Raw genomic sequence first — 11855 nt, forward strand, 5'->3', positions numbered from 1 at the left:
TGGAAGCAAAGAAAGAAGAATCTGAAGAGTGATGATGACATGGGATTTGGTCTTTTTGACTAAACTCCTTTTGTAACATGTTCAATTAAAAAAATCCTGAACTCTTCAAAAAAAAAAAAAAAAGAAAAAAGAAAGCAATGTAAGGAACTCTGGGGGAATGTCTGAAGTCTACACGTTTATCTCTACATTTCTCTTTTTCTGAGTAGGAAGCTCTATTGGCTTAGTGATAAGGTGTTACACAGACAGCCAACCCAAAGGCTCATGGTTTGAATCCATTAGCTGCTCCCTGGGAGAAAGATAGACAATCTCCTCCAGTGAGATTTACTGTCTCTGAAAACCCACTTGAGGGTGAGCTATGAGTTCCATCTTGATGGTACATAATAACTCTGAATGGTGTTTAACACATTTGTTGCAAATGACGGCAAATGTGTTTCTAAGCACAGACGGCAATTTTAAAAGTGTGCGGCAATGTGTAAATGTCTTTGCTTTATCATTTTATGACTGAAGAAATTAAAATACTTGTCATTCTTCTCCCTCACCCCATCAAGTTAGTTTTAGACTTTGTGGGATGGTTGGTAGATGATGTAAGTTGTGCTTGACTACTAAATTCAAAGCTGGCTGTTTGAACCCACCCAGTTATAAAATGAAAGGAAGCCTGGAGAGCTGCTGTTAAGATTGTTGTTGTTGTTATGTGCTGTTGAGGCGCTTTCAACTTATAGAGACCCTAAGTACAACAGCTCTGAAACCTGCTCTATCCTGTGCCAACTTTATTGTCTCTGACACACCTACTCCCAGAACTGCAGTCACTGTTAAGGTTATAGTCAAGAAAACTCTGTGAGACAGTTCTACTGTAGGGCTGCTTTGAATCAGAATGGATTTAACGGAAATCAACAACAGATCGTTGTAACACAGAATCCAGCCCTACTTCCAGAGTTTGGAGCAGTAGATGTGGGTTGGGGACAGTGGGGACCAAGAAGCTGGTGCTGCTTTGCTTGGAGACCATACTCAATTCTCAAAATATTTCTCTCTAGCCATGTAATATATACCAATATAATTGTCTAATCTTGAACAAATGAATTAATTTGATTGTTAAATGAGAAGTTATGGCAGTGCATCTGCTTCAAGTTACTTTCAGAGTAATACTTCTGAATTATGTCATTGCACTCGGGAGAATTTTCCTAAAATATTAAACCATTTATGCATCATTGCACCTGAAGGGCCATTCGAAGAAGCATGTGGCATCTGGATTGAAGGAAGACTCATTAACAGCCTACACTGATGACACAGCATTGCTTGCTGAAAGCGCAGAAGGCTTGAGCCACATACAAGTAAAGATCAAAGCATACAGTCTTCAAGAAGAATTAAACCTCAGCATAAAGAAAACAAATATTCCCATAGCTGGACCAATAAACAACAATGTAATAATGGAGAAAAGACTGAAAATGCCAGGGATCTTATTTGCACATATCCACAATCATTGCCCGTGAATCAGTAACCAAGAAATCAAAAGATGTGCTGCACTTCAGCAAAGGTCCTCTTTCAAAGAGCAAAGTTGCCATGTTAAGGCAACTATAAGGCATACATGATTCCATTCATTTTTCAAGCACCTCATATGCATCCTCTGCTGGCTTAGTGGTAAGGAATTGTGCTGCCAACCCAAAGGTTCGAAGCCACCGGCAGCTTCATGGGAGAAAGATGGACAATCTCTTCCTTTGTGATTTATTGCTTCTGAAATCCCATGCACCTCAGCACACAAGCTTATGAATACTCCTTGGCCAGGTCTACCAGCAGATCTGCAGGAGGAAGATGGACAATCTTTTCTCATGCCATTTACAGCCTCGGAATCCCAATGGAGGGTTAGCTATGAGCTGGTTTGAACTCAATGGTAATGAGAAACAGAAGCAGGATTGAAGCTTCTGGATTGCGGTGTTGAAGAAGAATGCTGAATATATCATGAACTTCCAAAAAAATAAACAAGTATGTCTTAGAAAAACTGCAGCCAGAGTGCTCTTTAAAAATGTTCTCACGTAAGTGGTGAGACTGCTTTACGTACTTTCGGGTATGTCATGTGCTTCATGTACTCTGCCTGGTCCCTCAAAGCATCATGCCCAAAGTACGTCAGGTGGAATTTTAAAATCTTTGCCTCCAAGGATCAGCTTGGTTTTATCCTCTTTAGGACAAAACTGTTTCTTTTCTTGGCAGTCCATGGTGTATGCATAAACACTCTTCTCCAGTGCCATAACTCAAAGGCATTGACCCTTCTTCTGTCATCCTCAGTCATTGTCCAGCTCTCCGATGTATAACAAGAAATTGCTAAGACCATGACCTGGATCAGGCATGCCTTAATCTCTAGGCTGACATCGTTGCTTTTTAGTACTCTGGAAAGGTCCCTGACAGCAGATTTTCCCAATGAAGCTTGTCTTTTGCCGGTGAAAAGAGTGTTGACTATGGAACCAAGTAAACAGAAATTGTTAACAATCTCTTCATTTACCAATTGGCCCAGTAGTGAGAATTTTTGTTTTTTTGATATTGAGCCTCAATCCATATTGAAGACTACAGTCCTTCACCTTCTGCACCAAATGCTTCGGGTCCTCCTCTGATTCATCAAGCAAGGTTGTGTCATCTGCACAGAGTAAGTTGTTGATGAGTTTTTCTCCAATCTTGATGTCACTTCTTCCTCATAAAGCCTAGTGTGTCGCCCTTCCCCCCCCCAAATGATCTGTTCCACATTCAGACTGAAAAGATACGGAGACAGGAGGCATCCTGTCCTAGTGGTGGGTCAACAACAACAAAATAAGAAGATCTTCCGTAAGATGGATTGACGTAGTGGCTGCAAAAACAGACTGGAACATAAAAATGACCATGAAGATGGAGCATTCTATTGTGCATAGGACTGCTATGAGTCTGGATCAACTTCTTGTTACCTAACAACAGTCAAAGGCAATACTCAAATTTCCCAGGGGGTCTAAAGCATTTCGTGCTAGCTTTCTAGGATTGCTACTTCCTATTCTACCTACTTCCTTTATCTTGCAGCAACCAGAAAGTCTACATTCTCATCACTTCTATACAGCGTAACACTTGCCTAACCTGTTCCACTCACTCGGAATTCAGAACCATTTAATGCAGTCAAAGGTTCCTTTCCTGAGATAGCTTGTGACGGCTGTTGATGAATATGGTTTATAGACACCCTAAAGGGCAGAAGAATAGACAGCCCCACAGTGTTTTCTAGGTTACACTCTCTATGGGACAAGTATTTTCTCCCAGAGTCACTGGTGGGTTTGAGCCACTGGCTTCAGGCTACTAGCTGAGTGTTTCACTACTTTGCTACTGTGGCTCCTTATGATGGTTCCATTTCCTGACTTCTGACTCATGGTGACCCACCGGACAAAGAAGAGCTTCCCTGTCATGTTTGAAGGCTGTAAATCTCTGCAGGACCAGAGCACCTCAGCATTCTCTTGCAGAGGGGCTGATGAGTTTGCATCACTGGCTTTTCTGATTACCAGTCCAACGGGTAAGTCAAATAAAAACCAAACTCAAACTCATTGCTGTCAAGCTGGTTCCCACTCAAACCTTCCACTGAGTCTCTGAGGCTGTAAATCACAACGGAAGGAGAGTGCTCATCCTTCTCCCAAGAAGCCACTGGTGGATCTGAACTATTAATAAATGAGCATTCTTTGGGTTAGTAGTGAAACTGACTACAGAGGCCACAACCAAAGCTCTCGGCACAACAGTAGTTGTTGTTAAGTGCAGCTGAGTCTATCATAACTCAGTGATCTTACGAGGAACAGAGATCTGAGCCTTGTCCTATCCTGAGCCATTCTCATTATCTTTGATATAGTTGAACCCATTATTAAAGTCACTGTATCAATCCACTTAGTTGAGGGTTTTCCTCACTTCCTCTGCCCCTCCACTTTATCAGCATGTCTTCTAATGACTGGACCCTCTTAACAGCAGGTACATAGAATGTCAGATGAAGTCTTCATCCTTGTCTTCAGAACAGACCTGTTTGTTCTTTTGGGAGTCCATGAGGTATTCAATGCTCTTCTCTAACATTACAACTCAAAGGACATGATTCTTCTTCTGTCATCCTTAGTCACTGTCCAACTTTCATATATGGTGGTGTTGTATTCAACGGGTTTTCAGAGGTAGTTAATTGCACGAGAGAAGACTGTCCATCTTTCTCCGGCAGAGCAACTGGTGGATTCTGAGTGCCTTCAGGATTGTAGCACAGCTTCTTACCAATAGGCCATCAGAGCTCAGATCAGGCACACTTTAGTCTTTAAACTGACATCCTTGCTCTTTAGCACTTTTTAGAGGTCCCTGACAGCCAATTTGCCTAATGTATTAGAGAAACTGTTATTATTAAGTCAACACTCTTGGCACCAGCAGCCAGGAAATTAAAAGACGTATTGCGATGGGAAAGTCTGCTGTTAGGGACCTCTCCAAAGTACTGAAGAGCAATGGTGTCTTTGTGGAGACTAAGGTGCATCTGAAACAGGTCATGGTCTTTGCAATCACTTGTTATGCAGAGAGTTGGGAGGATAGAAGGAGAATTGATGCCTTTGAGCTTTGGTGTTAGATAAGAGTATTGAGGGTACCGTGGACTGCTAGGAAAACAAACAGATTCATCCTTAAGAGGGTTAAACGGGCTGCTCCTTGGAGGCAAAGATTCTGAGGCTTCGTCTGACGTACTTTGGTCATGTTGTAAGGAGGGACTGGTCCTTGGAGAAGGACATCATGCTTGGGAGGGTGGAGGGACAGCGCAGGAGGGGAAGGCCCTCTGTGAGATGGACTGGTTCGGTGACTGAGGTAATCGGGATGGGAGTGTCAGAGACAGTGCGATTGGCATAGGATAGAGCAGAGTTTAGGGCCGTTGTACATAGGGGTCACTGTGAGTCGCAAGCGGCTCGACGGCACATAACAACAACATATAAGACTGGAATTGACCCATAGCTGACCCTTCTTCCTCCAATGGGTTTTCAGAGACAGTAAATCACACAAGAGGAAATTGCTCATCTTTCCTGCCCAGAACAACTGGTGGATTCAAATCACATGCCTTTGGGTTAGCAGTACAACTCCTTACCACCAAGACACCAGCATTCCCAAACCAACTATTGTAGTTATGTGCCGCTGACCATGCCTCATAGTGACCCTATAAACATCAGTTTTGAACCTTGCCCTTCCTGAGCCAACCTCACCATCTCTGACACACCTGGTCCCAATGCCACAGTCTCTAGATCAATCTATCTCCTTCAGGGTCTTCCTCTCCTGTGCTGACCCTCTACCCTTCCAAGCATGATGTACTTCCCTAAGGACTGACCCCATCTCCCACACAGACAACATTTCTAAAGTATGTGAGACAGTTTCAAAATCCTTTCTTCCAAAACGCAACCTGGTTTTAACTCTTTATAAGGATAGAACTTTTTGTTTTCTTGGCAGTTAATGGCACGTTCAATACTCTTCTCCAGCATCACAACCTAAAGGCATAAACTCTTCATCTATAATCCTTACTCATTGTCCAGCTCTAAGCGGCATAGTAAACAATTGAGAAGATCATGGCCTGAATCAGGCACACCTTAGTCCCTGGACTGACATCACTGCTCTTTATGACTCTGCAGAGGTCCTTGACAGCAGATTTTAGTTCGGTCATGGATAACAGATGTTACTTAACAACAACAGTTGGTTTGCCCAAACCAACTATAGTAGAGAAAAATTGCCAATCTTCTTCTATATAGAGGGAACGGTACTGTTTCTAAAATTTCATCAGTGTTAAAACTTTGCTATGTAGAAAGTCCAAGAAAGGCAAGTTTTCTACCAGAAAAGGCAAGAGAATGAAATATTTGAATCAAAGTACGCTTGTGTGGAGAAAGTAAGGACATGAAAGAAAAGATTCAACTCATTGAACAGTAATTTCAATTTCTACTTTGCTCAACCAATTGCTGAGATTCTCCTGAACCTAGAAAAGGCAAGCTTCCTTTCTGGACAGAAGGATGCAAGAAAGGGAGATACCATGGCAACCTGCCCAACTATGTAGGCAAGGATAGTATGGGCCGCAATTGCTCTGAATTAAACATTTTTATTTCTAGACCAGTGCCTCAGTTTAGTACTTTCAGTTTAACAGGTCAACTTGACCAAACCAAAATGCAGACTTTTGTGCCAGGAACAGAGTTCTAGCCTGAGCCTTGACAAATATATCAGCATTGTTACTCCTAAGTACTTGAAGGATTAACAGTTTCCAGGTAGGCAAATGAAGTTTTGGAATTTTGTTCTGTTTTATTTCTTGACAAAGAAATTACCCTGATTGCCTTGAGTTTGCACACATGCATAATTCACCTGTTAATGGATAAAAAAACCTCGAGGTTTCCAATTCAGATAAAAACCAAACTGACCAAATATTGCGTGGATTCGATCTCAACGCATAAGAAACCTCCCTTCGGTTCCTGAACCTGTAAATCTTTATGAGAGGAGACTGCCCATCTTTCCCCTTGTGGGCGGCTCATGGATTCGAACCACACTCCTTTACACATATAATTCAGCTGTTGATGGCCAAAGACTCCCTCTCAACCCACTCCTTGTCATTGGGTCAGAGGCCATTCATAGCTGACCCTCATTCACAGGCTTCCAGAGGGCGTAAATCTCATAAATATCACAGGAGGACGAGACTGCCCATCTTTCCCCCACAGACCACGGATGGATTCAGAACTACCCAACTTGGGGTTAACAGTGCAACTCCTTACCCTATAGGTCACTGTTGTTGTGTACTGTGGAGTCGGAACTGACCCCCTGGCTGCCCCTCCAGTGGGTTCTCAGAGGCAGTCAATCACACGGGAGGGGATGGCCCATCCTTTGCTCATGCTTTGCCAAGCACTGTATGTAGTGCTTGACAAATAGTAGCTACTCAAGAAATAGTAGCTACTGTTCTATTTCCAGGGAGGTCTGGTGGCCTAGTGGTAAGAAGCCGCACTGCAATCCCAAAGGATTGCTGAGGTCGACAGAACTTCCAAAAGAACCCAACAGATTTCAAAGTCAGATAGGATCTGGTATTCTAAATATTTATTTTATTATTTTTGTGTGGGTGTACCATCAAATCATATCTGATTGGTACAGGAGGAGATTGTCCCTCCTTCCCCGGCAGAGCATCTGGTGGATTCGAACTGTGCGCCTCTGGGATTGTAGTTGCAGCTCCTTGCCTCTAGGCCACCAGAGCTCCCCTAAATATGTTAAATTAACATTCTTCCCAGTAAAGCTGGGGTAAGTACTATTATTCTCCCCAGATAAGAAAGCAGAAGGACACAGAGGTTCAATAAATTTGCAGAATTGAACGTCATGAAGCCGGCAGTAGTGAAGCTGGGATTCCAACCAACCCAGGCCGTAGCCTTCAGAATCTAGAATCTTCTTAAGAGGAATTAAAAGACAACAAAGCAAAACTCACTGCTTTCGTGAAATCAAAAAGGGCTCATGGCTGACCCTCCAGCTGGTTTCCAAGGATGAGGAGTACAAGGGAGGAGAATGCCCCTTCTTCTCACAAGGAATGGCTGGTGGATTTGAACTTAACAGTGCAAAGGCTCCCTATGGACTAGGCCACCAGAGCTCCCTCTATGAGACGTTAATATAACTTCTTTTAATAGAAAAGGAGCGTTGATAGCTAAGTCTCCTTCTGATTCACACTACAATATTAATACATTCAGGATGCATTACAATGGAGTTAAAGTTTCTCTAAACACACTGAAGGATCCCTGGTGCTGAGGTAGATAAAGCACTCTGCTGTGAAGCAAAGGTCAGCAGATTGAACCCCTCAGCGGGACTGCAGGAGGATGAAGCATCCCACTTTGGAAACCCTGTGGGAGATTCCACTCCGTTCTATATAACTGTTATCCAGAATCCACTAAATGGCTATGGGTTTGAAGCACACATACCTGACGTGAAAATTATTTCATCCCAATATGACTTTGGCCTCCTTCTGTGAGGTTCAGTGGCACAATGTCAACTTTAGAATTACATCACAGCCCCACAGAGAATTTTAAAATACCATATCCTGTTCCTCAGGTGTTTCATATTGCCAATCTGGTTCCCATTCTGGTCCTGTTTGAAGGGGAGAAAGCCTGATGCGTTCCATCAGTCACCCAAGCCTCTGCACTTGGTCAGCTTTCAAGCCTTCCCTGCTGAGATGTCTGTTCTGCTGCCCCTTGGGGCTGCTTAAAACCCGACCCTGGGAGACCTCAGTCCTCAGCGGCCTTCTCAAGTATTTCAGCCTCTTAGCTGTGTCTTTGAGAAAAGCAACCCTCAAACCCTCAAGGGCAGAGACTGAAGAAGAGAAACATATGAACAATTCCAAAGCACACAGGTGAAGATATCGACGGTGGCAAGCTTTTGGTCACCTGGAGCAGAATGAGAACTGTTGTTGTTGTGTGTACCATAAAGTTGAAACTATCCTATAGCTGACCCACCAGTGGATTTGCAGAGGCAGTTTTCTCTCTATATATGAGAGAAGACTGCCCGTCCTTCTCCCACGGAGCAGCCAGTGGCCTCAACCTGCACGCCTTTGAGATTGCAGTGCAGCTTCTTGCCACTACTAAGTAGCACATATTCTTAGTACCAATGAGAACGTGTGTCTCCCAAACTCCTGCCAGGCAAGCATCACTTGCCACAACATGTTGCTCCTGGCAACTGAGGTATGGCCAACCTGGGGACAGAAAAATCACCCAACCAGATTCCAGGGTAAGGGCTTCCAGCTTCCTTCATGGTAAGGGCCCAAACCACTGCCATCAAGTCCATTCAGACTCATGAGCCTCAAATGAGTTTCTGAGTCTATAAACTCTATCTATCAAGGAGATTTGAACCACTGACCTTTCGGGTGACAGCGCAACACGTAAACCACCACCAGCTAACTCCTCCAGCTAATAAGCACCTTCAAAACATTTCCTTCCAACATGACCAAAGTGGCCCAAAGCTATTTAACCTTTGCAGCGAGGCAACAAATGGGTGGAACCCAGTGGAATTTGGACTCTTGGTTTAATCTAAAACTCCACAAAGTCTTGAGTAAAGACTCAAACTCTGGATTCTGTCCTTAAAAACTAATCTCACACTAAAGTCTGTGGCTTTCGTCCCTCATCTTCCTGAAGATTATTTCTGCCCTAAACATGTCCAGTTCAAAGTTGAAAGATATTCTTTCTCCCAGCAAATACTTGCTGTGGTCCTGACTAAACATATATGAGAAATCCTTTTTAGGGCCATCATTGAATCCATTCTGCCTGAAGTGGGAAACGGCTCTGGAAAAATCGGAAAGAAGCAAGCTGTCCTAGAAATCCAGCCCACTCTCTATGTTGGTTCCATTTTTTATTCCAAAAAACCAGCACTTCACTAAAAATGGCCTTCCCTAAAGACTAAGGAGAGAGATCAGTCCTTCAAGATCTTGAATGCACAAGACAATAAACAGTGGTACCTGACTCTGGCTTACATTCATGAGGGAAGACAGAACTTGGGTCAGGTCAGTAGGAGAATGACCATTAAAGAACAGCCTAATCAAGGACTGGCTACTGGTTTGAGAATAAACTATGTAAGGAAGTGTCAGAGGCAAGCAGCCTTTTGATAAGCCTCCATTCCCCTCCATAGCCAGCTACTTCCTCTCTCCGCAACAGCCAAACAGCCAGTACTCGCTTTCACGTGGGAGACAGATGAAGCTCAGGATTGTAAGGAAGCTCTCAGGCATACAATCCACTGAGTCATTCCAGGAGCCTTATCAGACGTCTCAGAGGCTTTCGGTGCTGCCTCCTTCCCCAGGACTTGTGCTTGAGTTAGTCATGCCTCACCTCCCACTACTGTCCTCACTCCCTGATTAGGGCCAGAAATTTTTTCATTAAGTCACTTTACAGTGCAATAGCAACATTTACTATTCATGAAGTCGTCCCTCCATAATTCTTAAATCTTTCCATGTGTCTGGAAGCTTATTTTCTGCTCTTCTCATTTTACAGAGTGGCTCTCTTCCTTCCAAACACGAACTAGAGAGACGAAAAGGTGGAGGGGGTTCCGAGTAGGTCGGTGGGGGGTGGAGGGGAGATAATATCCAGAATCTGTAAATGCTGTTTTTAATCCAGTTAAATTTCTCTTTGGACTCCAACAGTTCCCTCCTGCAATTTACGAAGGACCGAAATTCCAGGATAGGAATGAAGTCAAGGGAGGAAAGAAGGCAGAAACAAATAACAGAGTCAGCTCTATGCTATGAAAACCGCTATGTTACTGGGGCTCCATGGTTTTAACCCATTCATCCCCCCCTTTTCTAGAATTCTCACTTTATCTTTCCACCCCAAAGGCAAGCACTCCGTGTGTTGAAAGGCAGCCTGCTTTGGAGGTTTTAAACAAGTTTGTTCAGTCTCCGGACCAGACACTTACTTTCTTTGGAATGCAGGTCTAAGACAAAGTTCACATTAATGCCTCATGTTGTCAGTGACCAGAAAAAAGCTCCTACTTGCGGGCACAAGCCAGGTCCCAGTCTTTGTCACGCGGCAAAAATAAACACACTTGCCGCCGGAGTTAAGGAGGAGGTCAGCGGCCACCCCAGAGCCCTGTGAGAGCTGCGCGTTCAGCAGACACCCATCCACACACAAAAAGAAGGCGCTGGTGACATGTCAAGCTCAGCATGTGGAGCCAGACCGCTAAGGTAAAACAAAAAAAAAAGCATTCCGGGGACACAGCCCTCAGATGTCAGGCCACAAGTTCCCTCCACCAACTGTCCGGTGTTGTTTCAAATGTCTCCCCCTCCCCAGGTCCAGGTCTGCACCCCAAAGGAGGGAGAGGGGAGGAAAAGCAAAGGAGGGGGAAAGGTCTCCAAAAATGGAGCCAATGGGAAGAAGTCCAAAGCTACTCACACGCTAGCTAGCGCCGCTGCGAGGCGAGCATGACTCGGCGTCCCGGAGCCTGAAGGCTGCAGCGCGGCGCACGGGGAGCCGCTTAAGTAGCAGCGAGCCGGGAGCTTGGAGCGGCGCGGCCACTCCCGGCGAGAGATGTGGTTCTAATCAGATGCTGGCAGCTGAGGACTCCCCAGGAATGTGCCGGGATGTTTTTGCTGCCTGGGCTTGGTAACTCCCCCTCAACGTGTCTGCTGAGTCTTCCAAACTTAACTGTTTATTAACTCGCAAGCCTGCCACACCGGGACTCGGCTCCCTGCGGATCCGCGAGCCCCGCCAGCTGGGGGCGATCGCTGGACTGGCGCGCGAGCGCAGGAAGGGCGCAGCGCAGCGCAGCACCCGCCACAGGACAAGCCCCCGGCGGCGGGGAGGGGGTGGTGCAAATAAGGACAGGAAAGGGAAACTCCAGAGGAAAGGGGTGGGATCCACCGGGCTTCGGCTCGCAAATCCGTTCTCGGGATTGCCACTTCCAGTGATGTGGCACCCCGAGTCCACCTAGCCCCTTGGGGCCCAGGAACAAAGGGCTGCCTTTACTCCTGACATTCCCGACCGGGGGCAGTGGATCAGAGCTGCGCCGGGCTGCTTCTCAAGTTTAAAGTGCGGTTGCCCCCTTTGAAGGAATGCGTGTCTCTTGCGTTTCAGATGTGGATGCCCTGCAGTTGGTGGGAAAGCCATGTGTGTGTATATAGAAAGCGCACTGTATTTAGATCTGAAATAGAATTCTGTCTCTGCAGATAGAAAAACAATACGCTCTCTCTATGAAATCGATCTAAACGAGACGTGTACACTTCTGTAAAACCAACCTATATCAGTTATACATGCGCTATAAACAAAGATTAAAGACTGGCCACCCTTACTGCGTATTCGTCCATATGGAGACACACATACCATGAACTCATTTGCACCCTGTTTGTAAGCATGTTACATATCTTTTTTTATAAGCATGAGTTG

General features: G+C 45.0%; 1 protein-coding gene across 1 annotated transcript in view; it reads right to left on the reverse strand.

Moving 5' to 3' along the window:
• The window catches only part of DAB2 (Dab, mitogen-responsive phosphoprotein, homolog 2 (Drosophila)), a 67498-nt gene extending 56297 nt beyond the window's left edge, over window positions 1-11201 (reverse strand). Inside the window, exon 1 of the mRNA XM_006889547.1 lies at window positions 10866-11201. The gene's annotated coding sequence lies outside the window, so the exon portion shown is untranslated. The remainder of the gene's footprint in view (window positions 1-10865) is intronic.
• Between the last annotated feature and the right edge of the window lie 654 nt (window positions 11202-11855).

The sequence above is a fragment of the Elephantulus edwardii genome, unplaced genomic scaffold (genome assembly GCF_000299155.1).
Source record: "Elephantulus edwardii isolate Elephantulus edwardi_28Jun2011 unplaced genomic scaffold, EleEdw1.0 scaffold00079, whole genome shotgun sequence".
In the NCBI taxonomy this organism is placed as follows: Eukaryota; Metazoa; Chordata; class Mammalia; order Macroscelidea; family Macroscelididae; genus Elephantulus; species Elephantulus edwardii.